The sequence below is a fragment of the Parasteatoda tepidariorum genome, chromosome 11 (genome assembly GCF_982258835.1).
Source record: "Parasteatoda tepidariorum strain Cologne lab strain chromosome 11, Ptep-v5.0, whole genome shotgun sequence".
Classification (NCBI taxonomy): Eukaryota; Metazoa; Arthropoda; class Arachnida; order Araneae; family Theridiidae; genus Parasteatoda; species Parasteatoda tepidariorum.
Genome location: NC_141765.1, coordinates 80291776 through 80316245, shown reverse-complemented (window position 1 = coordinate 80316245; position 24470 = coordinate 80291776). Strand labels below are relative to the sequence as shown.

Sequence of the window (24470 nt, the reverse complement as noted above, 5' to 3'; positions counted from 1 at the left end):
TTGCTGTTTTTTTCCAAAAAATTCGTTTTGCAAAACATCAAGAAATTTTTTAACAGGCAAACTAAATTCAATCTCTCAGCAGAGAAGAATACCCTAAATCCATTTTCTAAAGATACAAAGAAGTTTGCAGCAGATAACAAGCGTAATCAGAGAAACCCTTTCCTTGAAACTATGGAATTCCACTCAGGGGGGTAATTCCCCCCTTCGTTGGGAACCGTTGACTTAAAACAGAAAATTTAGAATTGCAATTATATAATATACATCGTTTATTAAAATTTCTTCTGTTATATAAACCGCCACTTATCAATAAGGCTTTTTATTTTATTTCTTTATTTTATAACCGTCGTTGAACAACCGACACAATTTAGGGTTTACGGCTACTATTGTTCAACTTCGTAGCGTTGTAATTTTGAACCCAATTCAGAAGACAAAGGAACTCCTGGATCAAATATTGGATGAAATTTTCCTTCGTGTATGACTTTTTGATGGAACTAACCCGCATTTACGTTACATGGAGAGGAAAATCATGAAAATCTTCCGTGGTTAGCCTGACTGCAAGGGGACTCTAACCCAAGATCCGTCTACCAATGAGGATATTTTTTCGTCAGCACTGGGGTCGGTGCGAGCCGCGAGCGGAATTCGAATCTACCAGCTATCGCTGGGATCGAACCCGGGTCACCTCATTGGGAGGGCAGCTCTCTATCCCTCAAGTCAAAACGGCTTATCAATATGACTTACGCAAAACAATTGATAATATATTTAATAAAGTAGTTAATACATACACTATATATCACAATGTATTGATAATATATCTATGGTAGAAAGCATAAATATATTATAATTCGCAAACTCGTGAGAAAGAGTAGCCAATAAATAACCATCAGTAATGGTACAATTGTTATGCAACTAAAGAAGTTAGTCCATTAAAACATAATAAAGTAAAATTACATTCAATTCTCAAATTTGTATGTTTTTATTGCAAAGCAATAGTATAAATTGACGTTAAATTTGAGTTACATTTGCAGTTACATCACATTGCATACATATTAAACTACAATTTCATTCGCGTTGCATGAGTTGGGGTCCTTTTTAACTTCATCTAGCTCATTTTAAGTCAATTTGCTCGAGACCTTGAAACAATTAGTTTTCAGTTAACTAATTTTCAAAATCTAATGTATTGTCGAGAAAAAATTTTGGTGAGTCATTTGAATTACATTGAAAGGCGCTTTCCTTTTAAACGTTTTGATTATATATTGCATCAATAATCTGGTAAAAATAAATACTGATTTTTTTTCCACGCATAATGGCATATTTCTGAATCATTAGATATCATGTCCATTTACTATAAACATCATTCAACTGATTTATTCCGAACGATTCGAGACAGTTTTAATATTTACTATTTAGTCTGAAATAAACATCTGAATATGTAATAGTGAAATCTTGTAAATTACCCACTTTTACAAAGAACCAAATTATTTGCTCTGTATTACGAAACAGAACTTTGTAACCTGACCACCTGTCTCTTTTTTTATACGATGACCTAAGTCAAACCTGTTTAAGATAGTTATTGAATGCTAAGTGGACCGAAATAAAAATAATAAGTGATTTTCTAAGCTGTTGTGTCAAGTATTAGAATTTCAGTAACTTGGTAAACTAGGATTTAGAGTAAACCTAAATCCCTTAGTGATTTGACAATATCTATATAAATTTAGGCTTGCTCTAAATCTTAGTTTATACAACAGAAATTAAGTATTTAAAATCACGTATAATTAATATTTAATATATTAATCATTTTAAAGAAAAATTATTGATAACTTTGGTTACACTTTTAAACGCGAATGCACACTCGTGAAATATTGATGTTATTTTAAAGGAAGAAAGCGTATTTTCGTTGTATACTTAATTTTAGAGGAAATAAAAGAGCATTAAGCAATTAAAAATTGTGAGCATTTCTTCATATCTCATTTCTTAGATGAAATATTCGCTGTCTAAAAAGGCTTAAAAAGTTGAAGATTAAATGAACAAATTTGAAAAAAAAATTTTTTTTTTTGAAATAACAAATTGGCTTATGTAAAAATTTTTTTTTCCTTCCAATGCCCACCTGGATAATGACCTGAGTCATACAGACATCTGAAGGGCAGATTTGTTGGCCACTCTTTCAGGGGCACCATATTAGGTGGGCCAACACTGCTCCCACGGTAAGGACAGATAATACAGAGAAGGAAAGAACATCCAGGCCTTACCCGGGATTCGAACCCAGAACCTTTCTTGTGCAAGGGCAGTTCCCTAATCCCTACACAGGCCAGTTGACTTGACTTATGTAAACATGAATAATTCGATATTTTCTTATTTTTAATAGAAGTCAATTTCTTATTCAAAACTACTTTGAATATAGGAGTAAATTAAGTTCCTCAGCGAGGTTCGTCTCTTTAAAGTAGTAAAGTAGCTGCAGTTACGGTTAACTGCATTTGTAATAATGTAGTTGTAGTAAATTACAAAAGTAATGTAGTTTTTCCATCCACATTACTTTTGTAATATTTTATTCCCACATATATATATATATATATATATATATATATATATATATATAAAACACAGATTCACCACCCTCCATAATTTGACCATTAAAGCATCAACTTACAAAGGTTTCACGGCATTATTTTTTCCGAAATTTTTAAGGGAAGTTTTTATATACTTTATTGGGAATAATGAAGCTTATTTGAGCCTACGAGATCTTACAATTTCTGTCTTAATAAGCATATGTTCTTATTTTTGTAATTGAAATATCGTAGAACCTCCAGGGAATTGGATAGGGTTAAATAAATTTGCGCGTATTTCTATTGTATTTTGAAATCGGAGATAGGAGTGAAATAAAATGGTTTCTGAAAATAATTGTTTGTTATTCAGTGTCCAATTTTTTTTGCATTATATCGTATTAGTCGTTATGACAGTAAAATTTATGTAATTTAACCACTTAAATAGCTTTATTGCTTAATAGCCTAGCTTGAATAGCTTAGTCAACTCAGCTGATTAACTTATAAAGGGGGATGAGTCTTGATTTTTGTTCTACCGTTTGTTATATTAAATTACTCTTATATGTATCATGTTACTTATATAATTCAATCAATCAAAATAAAGATGAGGTTTTAGAATAAAGTGGTTTTAGAATTTATTTTGTAAATAAACTATTTTAAAGAAGAAATTTTTTGACAAAATGAATTGCACTTGGATACATAAATGCTTTGCTTCTGTGGTTAACAAGTTCTGTAACAGGTGAGGCTCTGTTCTTTTTTTCTTTATCATTTATTATATCAAGTTACTCTTATATACATTTATGTATATCATGTTATTCATATATTTCATATACATTATCAATCAAAATAAAGACAAATATAATAATTTTTGCAACGTAAATGCAAATAAAAATCTTAGCATTACATGCATTTCAACATTTTAAAATTTGTTTCGATATTTTTACAAACCTACTTGTTACGAAAGCTTTTAATTGTTTTTCAGAATGGTCAATTCAGAAAGTGTTGTAAATTAGCTTTTAATGTTATCTTACAAATTCAGTGAAATTCTAAGACTTAAGATAATAGCATAGAAAATTTGCAGAAAATTTTTTTTTCGGCCGATTTATGAGGGATTTGAATATCATTTAATAACTCCGAGACAATTTCGACGGTTGATTCATAAGCTCAGTGGTTTCAACAGAAAAAATTCCACGCAAGATATGTAGTTTTAAATACACTTCCTGCCTTTTAAATAATGATTTGATCATTTTCTTTCGATACAAGCTGTAAGCAAATGACTTATACTTTCGATAACTTTGCACAGATATGAAAATAGGTACTCTGGAGGAGAAAAGTGCTTTGCCCTCTGTACCAAGTGCTCTTCGGCCCAGGCATCCCCTGAACATCTGCTGGACTGCCTCGGTCTTTTAAAACAAGACCTAATTGAAAGACCCTTACTTGTTTTAGACTTTTTGAAGGTGGATGGACCTTGTCTAGCTAGGCTAGAAATGGGGATTTGAAAGAAGACGAAGAGATATGAAAATTCCTGAAATGTTCTAGAATAGTCGATGCTTCGAAGAGACAGTTTTGAAATCTTTTAGCTGGATTGTTGTATTCGAAACTAACTTCGCGTTATTATACGCGAAACTCATTTGAGTTATCTTTAAGGCATTAGAATTCTGTTTTCTAAGGGAAAATATGGGTGTTTACTTTATCAGCTTCAGTATGAAGACAGGGAAAAACACGCCTTTGGAGACTCGTATTTTGAGTATTGAAGAAGCCGAGAAAAAAGTTTCATACACTGTAAAAAAAAAAAAAAAATTCTGTAAATCTTTAACCAGTATTTGGAGCAAAGTTTGTAATAATCCCAAAGTTTAGTTAAATGCAAAATCATTTTATTTCAGTTACACCATAAATTGTGAAGTATGGTCGAGAAATATTTCCTCTGTGCAAATGATTTGCCCCAAAATTTAGCAAAAGACACAAAACTTTAACGGTGACTGGAAAATGAACGATATTTGTTTACGACGCCATGTTTTTTTTATAACTCGGTCTCGGTGTATTGGGACGACTCATGCATGTTGCTTTAAGTTTTCACTTATTTATTTAGGTAAATGGCTTATTTGCATTCATTAAAGTTCATTTCTTTTATGTTGCTTCTTTTATTTGGTGTTCAGTATAAAATGGTTAGAGGTATGTCATAAATAATTTCTTACGGTAAACAATTTGTTTTTCGTTAAATAGCTACCTTGGCCTGCATTTGAGAGGTTTAAAAGTATCTAATAATGGTGCAATCTTCTTCTGCTTAATAAAAAATAAAGGAGAAAGAATGAAAACAGGTGTTATATTTCTTCGAATACTTTTGGTGCAACCTTCTGCTGATATTTGGAGCTAGTGAAAATTTTAAAATATGGTAAAATCGAGCTCCATTTTATGTAGCCAGCAAATGAATGCTAATTTATGATGCAACATGGCTCGGAATTGTTAACAGTGTATTCTGCCACCAAGTTAGGAATTCCAAAATCAACTGTTGGTTAGCTAGTTAAGAAGTGGAAGAATGGAAAAAGTGTGTACATTCTTAAAAATCAGGATTCCCAAGAAAAATGACTTAACATCAAGACGTGTTAATGAAATTCGGCTGCTGACCCAAACAAGAGCACCAATCAAATATGCAAGAAGATGACCACCGAACATGGACTCACAGTGAATAAACACACTATAAGACGTTATCTGAATTCCAGTAGATCGTGAGTATGGGTTCCTTTAAAAAAGGAGACCAAAAAAAAAACCTGTCGCCCTGGCGAAGAATAGGATGTTCCGACTGAAATTTGCATAGCAGCATAAAGCATTCATAACTAAAGATTAGAAGAAGGTCTTTCGGAGGGATGAATAGAAATTCAATTCTTTTTGGAAGTGATGGCTGACATTTTATTCGTTGTCCAAAAGAGATCCCCGCTATCAGTAACCAAGAGTGAAACGAATCTATCCTTCAAATATTTGATTATATATTTTTGTTTTAGGAAATGTTTCTATGAGAACACGTGGAATTAAGGGTTGTCCAAAAAATCTGTTATTGTGAATGACGGAAATGGATGATTGTAGTGGTGAATGTCGACAATCACATAGTGGCTTTGCTAAATGTCCGAAATATTCTAGTTAAAAGCTACTGCCCGGCATGACCTGCATCAATATTTTTTAAAGGTCATTTGTCACTGTCCATTATGCATTTAACCGGTACTCCGAGCACGGATCTTTCTCCTAATCTATTCTTAGCAGATATTAAAATAAGTGAATAAATATAATAATATAAACGAATAAATTAATATCAAATGGGATATAACAAATATTTCGGACATTCGCCAAAGCGACTATGTGATTGTTGACATTTCCAGGTGAAAGTCGACATTCTCTTGATTTCGATCATTCACGGTAACATAGACAATGTTAATAGTTATTTTCCATAAATTTATCATTTAAGATAAACTGCTGTCCAAAAATTATTTGAAAAATGTTATCATAGTGTTAAATTTATTTAAGTGGAAAAGTATTATGCGTGAGTAGAATTATCAATAAAATTCAGAATTGGTTGTTGTTAATTTCATTGTTCTACCTTTTGAGATGTGCCCAATTATGAAACGGTTATTAAACCGTATGTGTTAGTCAAATAATCCCATCTCATTGTAAAACATTTCTATATTGTAGAAGTTACTTTCTATTGAGAAAGTAATCTTGAAAAATCTTTCATGTATGATTATTATATGAAAAAATATTGAAAAGAAGGTTATCAATTTGCTGCATAAAATAAAAATATTCAGCTTACTTTTAAATCAGGTAGAAATCAGATAAATCTTTCAGTTATGGTGATCATAGTGAAAATTATTGAAGTTAATTTTACAATGTTTATATTTTAATCGAGAAATAATTTTGATAAATCTTATATTAACATAGCAATTATTACAGAGAAAATACACTGTAGACAAGGTTATCAAATTGTTGCGAACTATGAAATGAATTCCCTAGCTAAACTGTAGTGCAATTAGCTTATGGCTAATAAAATAAAAATTTGCAGTCAGTTTTTCCAGTTGATGAAACGAAGTATTTGAAGGAAATAAAATAAAATGTAATTTTTAGTTGGGTTCATGAAGTATAAGCAGTAAATTCTCTTTTGGTATTGGGACAGGGAACTGGCCTTGCACAAGAAAGGTTCTGGGTCCCGGGCAAGACATGGATGTTCTTTACTCCTCTGTACTATCTGTCCTTACTGTGGGAGCAACGTTGGCCTACTTAATATGGTGGCCCTGAAAGAGTGGCTAACAAATCTGCCCTTCAGATGCCAGTATGACGAAAGGTCATTCTCTAGGTGGGCATTGGAAAAAAGAATAATTACATACAATATAATGGATATATGATTTAGGTGACCAGCAGTTCAATTCAGGTGATAAGTAGTCCAATTCAGGTGATCAGTACTCCAATTAAGGAAACTAGTTTTGTGAACTGGACAAACTATACACTTTTAAGATGTTGCTTTTGATAATACTAAAATATAGCTAAAAAATGTCAGTCACATTATTTGGTAAATAAATGACTTTAAAATAAAAATTAAAAACAATTGTTCCAGAATGATTTACACTAAGAACTGTACACACTGTACTCTAAAAACTTTTTTAGGTAGTTTATTACAAAGGGAAAAAAACACTAAAATAAGTATAAAAATTAGTAAAACTCTTTCTAAATTATTTTTTATTGTTCATGGAATAACCAACAGCTTCTGCAAACATCATACCTAAATATTCACTGTTCATTTTAGTTCTTTTCGAAACAACTAAAGCTAAAAAACAATGTCAAAAATGAATTTCAAGATTAATCAACTGCGAACAATTATTTTTAAATTAAATGCACTTCACAAAATGCCATTAAAGTAAAGTCATTAAAGAGTCTCTTTGGAGGATTTTTTTAATAAGGCCTTCATTCAAGCATTGTTTAAAATGCCCCTTTCCTGATGATTGTCTTGTCGAAGCAACAAAACGGAAATAATTAATTGCGCTTCTCCGAAGGTGGCAGCCACACGGAAAAGCGGCGGAATTTTCAAAAATAATATTCGCAACAAAGTTTGTGAATTATTGTGCTTTCAAGCACAATGCAGGAGCATTTGGTATGCGGCACACTTTCCTTAATAAGGCAAGAGTCGAGGAAATTAGGCAAATGCGATTAATGACCTGTTATGAGAAAACACTCGGAGCATCAAATACTGCTCCGGTGGAACCACACCTCACTCACCAAAATTGAAATCACTTAGCCTCATTCTCACTTCATTTATTCCATTTTTTTACACAAATAAATAGTTATAAATAATAATATTCACTAATATTTTAAAGAAATATTTATTTAAAATAGTGTAGCTCTAACTTAATAATAAAAGGGACAATATAAATAAAAAGAAATAAGGAAACACCTTCCTAATTTAAAAGTCTGAATTCAATGTGAATTCATGTTGCATATTACTTAGAGATTTCCTTTTAATTTTATAATTCACCGTTTAATTTATTTTTTCGAAATAAATAGTTATAAATTATAATTGAATAGCTATAAAGAGGAACGTATACAACTCACTAATATTTTAAAAGATTTTAAGACCTCAACAAAATTGAAATCACTCAGCGTGATTCTCACTTCGTTTATTCCATTTTTTCCCCAAATAAATAGTTATAAATAATAATTAAATTTTAAAATATTCATTAATATTTAAAAAAAATATTGATTTAAAATAGTATAGTTGAAACTCAATAATAAAAGGGACAATATAAATAAAAGGAAATGGGGAAACACCTTCCTAATTTAAAAGTCTGAATTCAATGTGAATTCATGTTGCATATAATTTAGAGATTTTTTTTTCAATTCACAACTTAATTGATTTTCTTGAAATAAATATTTATAAATTATAATTAAATAGTTATAAAGAGGAAAATATACAGCTCACTAATATTCTATATGATTTAAAGACCGCACTAAAAGATTAAAGACCTCAGCATTTCATTTATTCTATTTTGTTCCACAAATAAATAGTTATAAATAATAATTAAATTATTAAATACTCACTGATATTTTAAAAAAATATATTAATTTAAAATAGTATAGCTGAAACTTAATAATTAAAGTGACAATATAAATAAAAAGAAATGGGGAAACACCTTCCTAATTCACCTTCCAATGTGAATTCATGTTGCATATAACATGTTTGTTTTCGATTCACAACTTAATTGATTTTTTCGAAATAAATAGTTATAAGTAATAATTGAACAGCTATAAAGATGAAAGTATACAACTCACTAATATTTTTAAAGATTTCGATTTCAAATAGTGTTGCTTAACGTTTCAATAATGAAAAGAAGAATAAAAAATGAATTGGAAAGCATTTTTCAGATTTTAGAGTCTAAAATAAATATTCTAAAGGCCGAATCATGTAGCATATCACTAAAAGAGATTCTTTCAATTCATAATTCGTATAATTAATAATTCCTTTAATTCATAATTCTTGTAAGTAATAATTCTTGTAATTAATAATTCTTTTAATTGAATTTTGCCTTTGAAAATAAATAGTTAAAAATGGTAATTGAATTGTTGTAAAGAGGAAAGTAATTCTCACTAATATTTTAGAAGATTTGAATTTGAAATCGTGTAGCTGAAATTTGTATATCAAAAATAAGATTCTTATGTAAAATTGGATACTTATTATTTGGAAATATGTAACAAAGCAAAATGAATGCATCGTATTGAAGATGATCTAAATTTTATTCTTTAATTTACCTCTTTTTTGGCAAAACTAAAATTTTATATTGAAATATAACATGTGCTTTATTAGCACTGATGTTCATAGCTGTAAACCCTAATTTGAGATAAAAATAAAAATGTAACATTTTTCATTAAAAAAGATCAAAAACATGTCTGTAAATTATTAGCAAGCTTTTTCTCACTCGAAATATTTAATTACTGAATAAATTTTATAATTTTTGAGTGCATTAAAAATAATTTGTAGTTCAAAATATTTTCAGTAAAAAAAGATTAATTTTTAAACCTGGTCTTTGGAGACAAAATTACGGGGGAAAATATTACTCGAGTGAATAACTAATCATGAAATTAATCATTTTTTTGAATGTCAGTAATTGACGGAAAATATTGAAAAATATAGTTTTTAAACTATAGTGATTTTCTTGCAATAACATGCTTATATAAGAGCCTTTTCCTACATTGATTTTATAAAATTTCAATATTTTGTGAAATATATCAGTAAAATTTCATTTTTTCAACTTTTGTAGTAAAAACCGTAATTTTAAATTAAACACGTTTAATTCTAATGATACATAAAAATCAGAAATATAACATTTAAAATAACAATTTATTAAGTGTTAATATTTTGCAAGGATTCAATAAAAATTTCAATCGAGTTTAAGTCTCCTCTCGCAAAAGTCAGAAATCAAACAGTTTAACTCTCTTACTCTCATTAAAACAAATATTGATCTTAGTTTACACATAATTAAATTAATTAAAAATGCAACCATTAATATGCAAAAGATTAATATTTCACTACATTCTAAATAAGAATATATTTTTGACAATGCTCCTTTATTCCGTTAGCAAGATGCTGAGAGATATTTTTTTATCAACCCAATAATAAATGATTCATTTAAAACAACTTTGAACCGATATTCGCACTATGAACAATAACAGTTTGTAGATCTGTAAAATTCTTAGTACTTCACGGATACATAATTCAATTGAAAAAACACAAAATATGAAACAAGTTCTGCATTCCATTAATTCTTTTTACATTTCAAAAACATCATTACATAAAACATCATTAATTATTTTTCTATTTTCTTCAACCAAAATAACGAAAATTATGAACGACATGTTCCATTTCTTTTAAAAAAGCAATAATTTTAAATTGTTTGCATTCGAAAAACAATTTTCAAACAAAGCTCAATTTCAAAAGACTGTTTTTTTCTTCTCTTTTTTTGTGCGCAGAAAAAATATATTTTAGCGAAATTTATTTATATATGTAATATAGAGAAAAATATCTTTAAAATTTTAAATAACTTAATTTTTTCGTGTATTTTGCTTTGTTGTGGAAAATATAATTTTGCGAAAAAGTTGCTTTACTTTTAGATATTAGACGTATATATATATTATTTCGTTCAAAATATTTTTTTTATTTTTTGTCAAAATTAGAAACTTTGAAGCAATAATATAAAAAGTCAAACGCTACGAATTTCAAAACATTTCTGTTTTAAAGTATAAACAAAAATATTTGCAGTTTTACTCAACATTTTTAAAAAGGTTATGCTTTCATGTAAAAGTAACTAAAATTACTTTAATTAGTTTACAAATACATGGCTTTTTCTTCTACACAAATGTTTGTACTACAAAGAACGAAATAAATAAGAAAATTATTGGAGTTGGAAAATCTGTAAAAAAGATAGAGTAAAGTTTTATATTCTCTGAAAGAACTAAATAAGACAACAAAAACAAGCGGATTTTAATAAAAATAATTCCAACTTTTTGGAAGAAATAATAAGAAAATACCTTGTTTATTAGTTAAGTATGAAAAACTATTCTAAACATTATGTATATGAGCAGAGAGATGGCAGAAAAGGCTCTTTCGACTATTAATCTTTTTTCTAAATAAAGAAAGAAGAAATTTTCTCTTTCCTAAGAGATCCTTGTTCCATTCCTCCCCTAAAAAGAGATTTTATTTGCACACCTACGTGATTTAGAGGGGTCGGGTAACCGAAGAATTCATTCTATTGTGAAAAGCCCTGCCTCGAAATAGTTGGCCAACCGAAACGGCAATTCTTAACGTTCATAAGAAATCGGTCGGGATATGTATATGAGGTAGATCTTTTCCTCCCTTTCTCTTCATGCATCATTAGTCGCATTCCCATTCCTTTATTAAACTTCATACCCTAAAGTAATGGATCAAACTTCTTCTTCCTGGCACAAACTCATTATCTGACAACACACAATATTGACTCCCTAACAACAACACACACACATGTTCTATTATTAAATTGCTCTTTAACCTTTACTAAAGGGGAAACCCACAATTAGGAAGTGAAAAATGAACAACTGAGATTACTTTTTGAGAATTCAATAAAAGCCTTTTTTTGAAACAGCTTTCTCTTTCGAAATTAAAATAATCGATAAATAAGGAAATGAGAGGGGATTTTATTTTTAAAAAACAAAGTTCAAGGTGACAATAATAGGATGCTGTGATGCCACAATAGGCATTACATATTTCCTAGCTTTTAAAATTTCTTTAATGTCTTAAACTTATATATTTTTTTAATCATTCTTAATCGAGTTGCAATTAAATTAAATAAATTAATAAATTTTTTACTAACATTTATAAAAAGTGAACGTAAAATATTTTATTCTTTTCTTATTGCTCAATGTAACGACAAACTTTTTATTTCAATGCTATTGTCGACTCATTAATTCACTAAATGGAAAACAAAAATCTATTTTATTCTTTATTTCTCACCACAAATATGTTTCAGTTTCATGCTTACACTAATTTCACAGTTTTGTTGGTGATTCGCGATCGCCAAAGTATTTTCAAACCTAATATTGATTATGGGGGGTTGGCTTTATTTTTGGCGATGTTATTTATCGATAAATTGCCAACCTAAGATCGCCTCCAAAGTTCCTAACTGCCAGTTGGGAACAACTCAATCACTTTTTAATTTGGCTTTTGATTAGGCTGGTCGTGTTAATATTATTATACAAAATTTATTATTTAACTTAGAAAGTATTATTATGGATAAAATATAATTTTTGCATCTCGAGCTCTACAAATACTACTGAGTAAAAGAATTATTATAATTATGATCCAGTTTTCATCTTAATCATAAAAGTACATAATTTTAATCTCAAATTTAAATAGTTTTGAACATATTGTTCATATTACGCCTATATATTTTATTCCGGCGTTGATTTTTAAATGTACGGCTATCAATATTCATTTAATTATATAACTAACCCAGAAGACGAGGGAACTCCTGGATCAAGTACTGAAACAAACTTTCGAAGACTTTTTGATTTAAATTACTTACATTTGCTTTGCATCGAGAGGAAAACCACGAAAACCTTTCATGGTTAACTAGACGGGAATGGAATTCTAACTTATGATCCGTCCACCACTAAGGATATTTTACGTCAGGACTTAGGTTAGTGAGAACTGGAAGGAGAATTCGTATCAGCAAGCCATTGTTGGAATTTGAGCCTGCATCACCTCCTTGGCAGGCGAGCGCTCTATAACCTGAGCCCCCACGGCTTAATGTGCATTTATAAGCATAGACGTTATTCTTACAAAATATTGAGAAAATATATGAATTTCATTGATGTGTTACAAAATTGGGACGGTAGCTATTTTATTTTTTAATACCTTATTTTAATTCAATTATATGTTAAAAGCTATAATGAGCATGGTTCATAAATAAGAAATGCTGCTGAGAAACCAATACAGTTTATCGAAAAATATCATTGAAATATTTTATGATGATCAAAGTCGGGAGAGGGATTAAAGTCGATATTTATCTAAATTTAGGTTTAATTGCCCCGGATATATTTTTAATAAATAGGATGCAACGTATATGGTTATAAAAAATATACGATTATTGTTAATAGGAATAAATAACGCCGATTTTTTTTAATGGCGGATTTCAATATTATTAGTAACAAGTAAAACACTATTAACATCATACAGATATCCATAATTTATTTACATTGAAAAATTACATAAAAAGTACAAAATTATTAATTTCTTGAACAGAAATTATGTTTTAATGTGAATTAACTCAAGATAAAGATGCCGATTTTTGGACTTTATAAAAAATTTATTGAACAACCAAAAGCTGAATATTTACATACTAATGCATGTTGTTGGATGAAGAACCCGGCACAAAGACAACAGCCTCCCTCTAAGAACATATACATTATTTATTATTAACGTTTTTAATAATAATATGCAATATTGCTATTAACATATATATATTTTAATTTTCGATAAAAAAAAAATAACTACGAATCTTTTAAATATGCACAAATACCTATAAAGCAGTTACACATTTTCTAAGTGATCCACTTTAGTTTTAAGCCTTTGCAAACCTATGAACGATTCACGAAAGTTTTCTGTTCTATGGGCCACTATTCAACTACTGATATTTTACTCCATTCCCTGCACAAGGATTTATTTAAGACAAAAACAAAAAGGGAAAAATGGAAAATTAGATTTGTATTTTTCTTGAGTGCTCAGGAGCAGGATCATGGACAACTCAAACAACTTTTTCGCAAATGTTCGGATGTGTGCTTAGATCAATACGTAACTTAAAACATTTTATACTTCGGATGTGTGCCTAGATCAATACGCAACTTAAAACATTTTATACTTCGGATGTGTGCTTAGATCAATACGCAACTTAAAACATTTTATACTTCGGATGTGTGCTTGGATCAATACGTATCTTAAAACATTTTATACTTCGGATGTGTGCTTAGATCAATACGTAACTTGAAACATTTTATACTTCGGATGTGTGCTTAGATCAATACGTTACTTAAAACATTTTATACTTCGGATGTGTGCTTAGATCAATACGTATCTTAAAACATTTTATAACTTTGGTGATGAATAAAAAAAAAATGTTAGTTTTACGCTTCGTTTAAATTATTCCTTGTCACTCTGTGTTGCGTTAATAATAGCAAAAAGTTAAATGCAATATATGTGTTATTGAACGTTTATTATTTTCTTTTTTTTCGCACCGAAAAATATGTTTCAAAATGCGCAAGAATCGTGGATCTATTCTTAACATGAAAATGAAACTATTTGGATTTAAGGGATATCCAAATTATTCTTTGATCACATTTAAAAGCACGTTTAAGGACAAATATACTTAACCAGATAACACAGAAATCATTCTCAATGTAATCAATAGTAAAACTATGTTGAACAATATGTTTTAATATTAATAAGAGCAATATGTATCATATTAATAATAGCAAAAATTAAATGCAATATACACTGGTTATCATAAATTAAGGAAAATTCACAAAAATCGCGATAACTCAAGAAATTACACATGGAATTTTATGAAACTTACCCACAATATACAACACATAGTAAGGTATTAAACAACATAAAAAGAAATTATCAGACATTAATAGTAGTATAGAAATTAGCACATGTATAAAATAAACAAATTGGAAGTATCGGTTTGCAATAGAAAAAGTACCTTTAATATGGAATATGATTGCCTCTAGAAGCAATACAGCACAAACAGCGATGTGTGATGCTTTCAATTATGCGGTCTATCAGTTCAATAGGAAGTGAGAGCCATTGCTCTTGTAAAGCAGTTGCAAGCGTGGCAAGGGTCTGAGGGGGCGGATTGATGGCAGATACACGCCTCCCTAGAGCATCCCAAACGTGCTCGATAGGATTCAAGTCCGGGGATCGAGCTGGCCACTCCATGCGAGTAATTGTTTCCTGTTGAAGATAATCATCAACAATGCGAGCTCTGTGTGGTCTTGCATTATCGTCCTGTAACAGGAAGCAATCACCAATTGCCCCGGCATATGGGCGCACATAAGCATCAAGGATGTTGTCTCGATAAACCTGAGCATTCACGGTTCCCCTTGGAAAGACATGGAGGTATGTGCGCCCTCCTAAGGATATGCCTCCCCAAACACAGACACTGCCTCTTCCGTATGCATCTCTTTCACGGATGTTTGATGGATGATAACGGGTCCCAGGTTCTCTCCATATCAAATAACGTCTACTGTCACTTTCTAGACTAAACCTGGACTCATCCGTAAAGAGAACAGGCCTCCATTGATCTGACGTCCAGTGGACATGTTGTCGGGCCCACTGCAAACGGTCTCTCCTATGGCGTGATGTGAGCGGCACGCAAATGGCTGGTCGTCTCGCATACAGACCACCTTCGTGGAGCCTTCTGCGCACAGTTGACGTTGACACCAACCTTCCGGTGGCTGCAGCAAGAGAGGATCTAAGATGTGTCGGAGTAGCGGTTCTATTCCTGCGTGCACTTAATGTCAAATATCGGTCATCGGCACTGGTCGTAACAGTTGGCCGTCCTTGACTGAACCTCCTAGATGCCGAATCTGTGGTTTGAAATTGCCTCCAAAGTCTATGAACCACAGATGGACTCACATTTAGCCATCTGGCCACTTCTGATTGACTCTGCCCTGCCTCTAGTCTCCCGATGGCTCTCCATCGTAGTTCTTCAGGCAAATGATGCCTAGAGGTCATTATTACGAATTGGCTATCTCAGATTTTCAATGTCGCAATCACAGTAAAATTTGTGTGCTTTCTCTCAAACTTGGACTTTTATGCTCCAGGCAGATGACGTAAGCCGAGTGCAGCGCCACTAATTTGCATATTGCAATTTTACTCAGCTACTCTTAGTGGACAACATATGCAAATTTTGCACGGTTTGGCTTACTTTTGAAAGAGTTATCGCTATTTTTGTGATTTTTCCTTAATTTATGATAACCAGTGTATGAGCGATTTAACGTTTTTTTTTTCCTCATCGAAAAATGTGTTTCAAAATGAGCAAGAATCTTGGATCCATATTTAGCGTGAAAATGTTTGAAAATTGGGCAGAAAATGAAACTATGTGGATTTAAAGGATATCCGAATTATTCTTTAATTATATTTAAAATCACGTTTAAGGGCAAGTATACTTTACCAGATAACACAGAAATCATTCTCAATGTAATCAATGGTAAGCCTAAGTTGTACATTATGCTTTCAAAACATGTGATCAAACCAGTCAGTATCATATGTAGGTGCAAGATCAAACGGATATTGAATCGAAGTAAAAAACCAATGTTTAGAACCAATGTTTAGATGTTAAGAAATCTAAACATTCTAACAATGTTAAAAAACCAATAACTAAGAAATCTAAACAATGTTAAAAAGCCAATGTTTAGATGTTAAACCGAACGAAAGTTCGGTTTAATAAATTTTGAAACTTGAACAGGATATTAATCATATAATGATTTTAGCATGTTGAGAACAACTATAGTACTTCAAAATACTAAATTTATAGTTTTTCTTTTATTTTTGAGTATTTTCTAGTGTGACTTTCTAACATGATAAGTGTTCAAGAATTCATAGCGTATATAGAAATTAGCGTTTCACCCATTTGTGTTATAAAAGTATAACATAATATACAGTCCCTAGACAAATTATTAGACGAACTATGAGATTTTATGTATTTTATCAGGTTATTCTATACAGCTTTATTGTTTTAACGCGACTGAAACCTGTTTGCACTTGTTTACGTTCGTGTAGCAATTGGTTAAAATAAACGATATATAATATGAATTCGACGATTGGATAAATTACACGATATATTATGTAAATATAGAATATTTATTATATCGGATAATATATTAGTATATTATAATAATTAGACCAAATTATTAGACGCGCTGTAATGTTTTAATAATTGCATGTTTTGCACGAGTTTATACGCGATACTTTTATATTTAAACATATATGTAATGCCTTTTTATTCGGGAGATTTATTATATACTTCCTATTTGTATTTATTTTTAAAGTATTGCATTATAACGTTAACCAATTGATACGCGAACGTAAACATGTTCAAACCGGTTTCAGCGGCATAAAAACAATAAAGCTGTATAATATCACCAGGTAATTAAAATTTTAAATAAAATTTTATAGTTCGTCTAATAATTTGGCTGGGACTGTACAGATGTGAATTTGTCATATATTCCTTCGAAATTTTGGTGCTATTTGTGAAAATGAAGAAAGGTGAAAGGTTTACTGATTACGAAAGAGGACAGATTGAAACCTTTTTTTCAACAAGAATAAGTAGCCCTACTTGTGCAATAAAGATAAGAAGATGAAAGGTAGAAGTCATCAATTTTTTTTAAAATTGAAAGACAATTATGCTAAAAAGAATATTGAGGAAAGACGCTATGGCTTCGCGTGATAAAAGAAGTTTACATCCATTGGGAAATACTAAACCAGAAAACCTATTCCAATAATGCGTTCAAATGTTTGTCCAAAAAAAAAAAAAAAAAAGAAAGAAAGAAAATTCTGTATAACACAATTAAAGTCCCTTTCTAAATTATTAGACTTTCTAAATTATTAGAATTCTAATTATTATTATTATGTAAAATCTTAATTATCGGATGATACTATAAAGCTTTGTTGTTTTTACACGGATGAAACAGGTATACACTTGTTTACATCCATAAATCAATTATGTAAAACATAAATACAAGTACGTTAAAAATAAATACAAATACGTTAAAAATACGTATACGTTAATACGATAAAAATAAATAAAAATAGGAAGTATATAAAAATCTTCTGAATAAAAACCCATTACACGTATTTTTAAATATATATGTATTGCACATAAACTCGCGCAAAACGTGTAATTATTAAAAAAAAAAGAAAATAAAAAAACTGCAGTGCGCCTAATAATTTTGTCTAATTATTATAATATACTAATATAATACCTGATATGAAATTTTTTCCATATTCATATAACATATCGTCTAATTTAACTAATCGATGAATTTATATTATATATCGTTTAATTTAACGAATTGATACATGAAAGTAAACAAGTGCAAATCGGTTTCAGTCGCTTAAAAACAACAAAGCTGTATAATATCATCTGATAATTAAGTTTTTACATAGAATCTTATAATGCGTCTAATAATTTGCCCATGGACTGTAGAAGGCCGGGAAGATTCATGTATGTAGCCGGTTCAACCTCGATTGTTTTAGAGGGACAAAGTAAGGCAATTAAACCAGAGTCAGGTAGTCATGACCGGGGATAAGAAATGGATAAAAATAATTTTTTATGATGAAAAAAAAAAGTTGAATTTGGATGGATCAGATGGATGGAAGTATTATTAGCATAATTTAAAAAAAAAAAAAGTATTCCGTAGGTGCCTATTAGGTGGAGGTTTCATATTCACCTGGGGATGTTTTGCTTCAAATGGCGTAGGTTCAATTACGTTCGTTTCGTGCAAAATGAACATAACAGTTTATCAAAATATCATAGAGCCGTCTGAGCAACTTTAATATTTAAATATACAATACTAAACGGACAATATAATTATTTATTCATTTATTTCCAATTTAACACTAGATTTCGCAAAGAAGTCATTTTGACTTCTTTAACTGCTTTTTTATTTGCAAAAAATATACAAATAATAATGCATAAATCGTTTTTTTTCCAAGTGAAGTAAATTTTTTTTTATTGTTAATATTTATTAATAACTTGTTATATAACTGTAAATAATATAAAAATATTCAAAATTAATTAAACAAAATTCTTTACACATTAGTTATTCTTTCACAATGTAGTTATTTTGACTGCTTTTGGGCAATATAGGTATATATACTAAGTTTCAGCCTTTCCAGTGTTAAATGAAAGCTGTAACTTGATTTTGATTATTATACTCCTTTTAATACCAATGAAAATTTAAGAAAGAGATTAGATTTAAATTTTTGTTTAATTCTAGAAGAATTTTGTTCATCGAAATACGGAGACATAAATAATTAAATAGTGTGATAAAATGAAAGAGAAAATAGTTTCTTGAAAAGCATCTACCGACAATATAGATTGCCATTTTTAGGGCGTCGAAACAATTTCTTCTTGACCATTTGTCACCCTATTGAAGCAGCCCCCATATTACACTGTGTTCACTGAATTAAGCAATACGCTTCCGAGATTTTGGACCCAAGAGGAGCGGTCACTCTGCTCACATGACGAATGACCCCTCTTTCCAGCTTCTTTCAATATAGCGCAACATTAGTTATTGTCAAAGATTGTTTCGGCTTAAGAAATGGATGACCGGATGTTTGTGGTTGAAAGGTGACATTTCAATAAAAGGTATTCCATTTCACTCTCACTGCAATCAACTTCATAATTATTAATATCTACACAAGTTTGTTTTAAGAACAAAAATATGCTTCTAATTCTCCTACAATACCTCTCACCTCTTTTCGTGGAAGTCTATACATTTTATTTATTTATTATTTTTTTTTAAGAGAAGCTTTACTCGCTTATTTTCTGATAAAGTAAGTTTTTAAGAAAAAGTGTATGGATACTAGGATGATTAATGCATAAATTAATAGCAATAGATTAAAAGGGAATATTAATATTTAGTAAAGATAAATTAGTCTTAAGAAAATCCCTTCTTAAGGAAAATATAATAGTTTGAGAGCTTCGAGCTCTCCTTCAATACCTCCGAATTCTTTACAGGCTAAGGTACGCGAATTTTGCTTCTTGTGTGACACTTTAATTGTTTATTTTCAGTAAATGTCCTTAAGAAAATCCCTTCTTAAGGAAAATATAATTGTTTGAGAGCTTCAATACCTCCGAATTCTTTACAGGCTAAGGTACGCGGATTTTGCTTCCTGTGTGACGCTTTAATTGTTTATTTTCAGTAAATGTCCTTAAGAAAATCTCTTCTTAAGGAAAATATAATAGTTTGAGAGTCTCAAATTCCCCTACAATACCTCCGAATTATTTAAAAGCTTAAGTACTTGGATTTTGTTTCCTATGTGACGCTTTAATTGTTTATTTTCAGTAAATGTCCTTAAGAAAATCTCTTCTAAAGGAAAATATAATAGTTTGAGAGTCTCAAATTCCCCTACAATACCTCCGAATTATTTAAAAGCTTAAGTACTTGGATTTTGTTTCCTATGTGACGCTTTAATTGTTTATTTTCAGTAAATGTCCTTAAGAAAATCTCTTCTTAAGGAAAATATAATAGTTTGAGAGCTTCGAACTCTCCTTCAATACCTCCGAATTCTTTACAGGCTAAGGTACGCGAATTTTGCTTCCTGTGTGACACTTTAATTGTTTATTTTCAGTAAATGTCCTTAAGAAAATCCCTTCTTAAGGAAAATATAATTGTTTGAGAGCTTCAATACCTCCGAATTCTTTACAGGCTAAGGTACGCGGATTTTGCTTCCTGTGTGACGCTTTAATTGTTTATTTTCAGTAAATGTCCTTAAGAAAATCTCTTCTTAAGGAAAATATAATAGTTTGAGAGTCTCAAATTCCCCTACAATACCTCCGAATTATTTAAAAGCTTAAGTACTTGGATTTTGTTTCCTATGTGACGCTTTAATTGTTTATTTTCAGTAAATGTCCTTAAGAAAATCTCTTCTAAAGGAAAATATAATAGTTTGAGAGTCTCAAATTCCCCTACAATACCTCCGAATTATTTAAAAGCTTAAGTACTTGGATTTTGTTTCCTATGTGACGCTTTAATTGTTTATTTTCAGTAAATGTCCTTAAGAAAATCTCTTCTAAAGGAAAATATAATAGTTTGAGAGTCTCAAATTCCCCTACAATACCTCCGAATTATTTATAAGCTTAAGTACGTGGATTTTGTTTCCTATGTGACGCTTTAATTGTTTATTTTCAGCAAATGTCCTTAAGAAAATCTCTTCTTAAGGAAAATATAATAGTTTGAGAGTCTCAAATTCCCCTACAATACCTCCGAATTATTTAAAAGCTTAAGTACTTGGATTTTGTTTCCTATGTGACGCTTTAATTGTTTATTTTCAGTAAATGTCCTTAAGAAAATCTCTTCTAAAGGAAAATATAATAGTTTGAGAGTCTCAAATTCCCCTACAATACCTCCGAATTATTTAAAAGCTTAAGTACTTGGATTTTGTTTCCTATGTGACGCTTTAATTGTTTATTTTCAGTAAATGTTCTTAAGAAAATCTCTTCTTAAGGAAAATATAATAGTTTGAGAGCTTCGAACTCTCCTTCAATACCTCCGAATTCTTTACAGGCTAAGGTACGCGAATTTTGCTTCCTGTGTGACACTTTAATTGTTTATTTTCAGTAAATGTCCTTAAGAAAATCCCTTCTTAAGGAAAATATAATTGTTTGAGAGCTTCAATACCTCCGAATTCTTTACAGGCTAAGGTACGCGGATTTTGCTTCCTGTGTGACGCTTTAATTGTTTATTTTCAGTAAATGTCCTTAAGAAAATCTCTTCTTAAGGAAAATATAATAGTTTGAGAGTCTCAAATTCCCCTACAATACCTCCGAATTATTTAAAAGCTTAAGTACTTGGATTTTGTTTCCTATGTGACGCTTTAATTGTTTATTTTCAGTAAATGTCCTTAAGAAAATCTCTTCTAAAGGAAAATATAATAGTTTGAGAGTCTCAAATTCCCCTACAATACCTCCGAATTATTTAAAAGCTTAAGTACTTGGATTTTGTTTCCTATGTGACGCTTTAATTGTTTATTTTCAGTAAATGTCCTTAAGAAAATCTCTTCTAAAGGAAAATATAATAGTTTGAGAGTCTCAAATTCCCCTACAATACCTCCGAATTATTTATAAGCTTAAGTACGTGGATTTTGTTTCCTATGTGACGCTTTAATTGTTTATTTTCAGCAAATGTCCTTAAGAAAATCTCTTCTTAAGGAAAATATAATAGTTTGAGAGTCTCAAATTCCCCTACAATACCTCCGAATTATTTAAAAGCTTAAGTACTTGGATTTTGTTTCCTATGTGACGCTTTAATTGTTTATTTTCAGTAAATGTCCTTAAGAAAATCTCTTCTAAAGGAAAATATAATAGTTTGAGAGTCTCAAATTCCCCTACAATACCTCCGAATTATTTAAAAGCTTAAGTACTTGGATTTTGTTTCCTATGTGACGCTTTAATTGTTTATTTTCAGTAAATGTCCTTAAGAAAATCTCTTCTTAAGGAAAATATAATAGTTTGAGAGCTTCGAACTCTCCTTCAATACCTCCGAATTCTTTACAGGCTAAGGTACGCGAATTTTGCTTCCTGTGTGACACTTTAATTGTTTATTTTCAGTAAATGTCCTTAAGAAAATCCCTTCTTAAGGAAAATATAATTGTTTGAGAGCTTCAATACCTCCGAATTCTTTACAGGCTAAGGTACGCGGATTTTGCTTCCTGTGTGACGCTTTAATTGTTTATTTTCAGTAAATGTCCTTAAGAAAATCTCTTCTTAAGGAAAATATAATAGTTTGAGAGTCTCAAATTCCCCTACAATACCTCCGAATTATTTAAAAGCTTAAGTACTTGGATTTTGTTTCCTATGTGACGCTTTAATTGTTTATTTTCAGTAAATGTCCTTAAGAAAATCTCTTCTAAAGGAAAATATAATAGTTTGAGAGTCTCAAATTCCCCTACAATACCTCCGAATTATTTAAAAGCTTAAGTACTTGGATTTTGTTTCCTATGTGACGCTTTAATTGTTTATTTTCAGTAAATGTCCTTAAGAAAATCTCTTCTAAAGGAAAATATAATAGTTTGAGAGTCTCAAATTCCCCTACAATACCTCCGAATTATTTATAAGCTTAAGTACGTGGATTTTGTTTCCTATGTGACGCTTTAATTGTTTATTTTCAGCAAATGTCCTTAAGAAAATCTCTTCTTAAGGAAAATATAATAGTTTGAGAGTCTCAAATTCCCCTACAATACCTCCGAATTATTTAAAAGCTTAAGTACTTGGATTTTGTTTCCTATGTGACGCTTTAATTGTTTATTTTCAGTAAATGTCCTTAAGAAAATCTCTTCTAAAGGAAAATATAATAGTTTGAGAGTCTCAAATTCCCCTACAATACCTCCGAATTATTTAAAAGCTTAAGTACTTGGATTTTGTTTCCTATGTGACGCTTTAATTGTTTATTTTCAGTAAATGTCCTTAAGAAAATCTCTTCTCAAGGAAAATATAATAGTTTGAGAGTCTCAAATTCCCCTACAATACCTCCGAATTATTTATAAGCTTAAGTACTTGGATTTTGTTTCCTATGTGACGCTTTAATTGTGTATTTTCAGTAAATGTCCTTAAGAAAAGATTTTCTTAAGGAAAATATAATAGTTTGAGAATCTCAAATTCTCCTACAATACCTTCGAATTCTTTACATGCTTAAGTACGCAGATTTTGTTTTCTGGGTGCTGCTTTAATTGCTTATTTTCAGAAAAACTCCCAAATTCCAACGACTAATATTTGGTTTAATTTTATCAGTTTAAAAAAAAAAATTGTATGCCTTTACGAAATGATTCTCTACGTGAAATGCAATTGAATTAACCTTCTCTTTAGAATTTTTTTTTAATAAAAATGAAAAATCTTTGAAAAGAAAATTAAGACGTCCGATTCAAGCAACTTTTTGGAAATTTTTACGGCATATCTTATCATTTCAGCATAAACAATCTTATTTCTTTGACAAAATATCAAAACAAAATCGCTATAAAAATGTTCTGCAATTTTTAAAAAATGCTAAAAATTAAAATTCATGATTTTTTTAAGCCATTTTTTAAAATAACTGAAAAAACAATTAAGTTTAACTATTTAAATGTTTTTTTAAAAAATGCCTCTCTAAGTATATTTTTTTCGAAGCTACATATTTCTCCGTAAAAATTTAGCAAATTACTTGTAATTATTTAGAGCTTGAGCTTCAGGAGGTTAATTGAAAATCAAGAAAAAGCAGTAATATTCAGTAAATATTTAAATCATATAATTTTTATTCTTATGAAAAGTGAAAAAAAAATTGGTTTCTTAATTTTAAACTATTTTAGGAGTGACACCGTTAGTTAAGTCAAGTATATTTTCTTTACTTTCAGATAACATAATAACATTCAGATAAAAAAAACTCAATATTTAATGGGTTTTTGAGTTTGATACATTTTTTCTTTCAGATAAAATAGTCCTATATATTTAGATGATCTGCACTGTTAGAATTTTCATTTTAAAATTGTGGTAAAATAACCGACAGCAGTCTGTCCATCCAATTAACCGTAAAGTTGACGGTCAAGAGCAGTTTTTACCTTTACGGTTTTTTAACCCTTTACAACTAGCATGGTTTCAAAACCATTGAAAT

General features: G+C 30.1%; 1 protein-coding gene across 1 annotated transcript in view; it reads left to right on the top strand.

Moving 5' to 3' along the window:
- LOC107455833 (uncharacterized) overlaps window positions 1–24470 on the top strand; it is a 192235-nt gene that overhangs the window by 71133 nt on the left and 96632 nt on the right. The gene's annotated exons all lie outside the window — the stretch shown is intronic.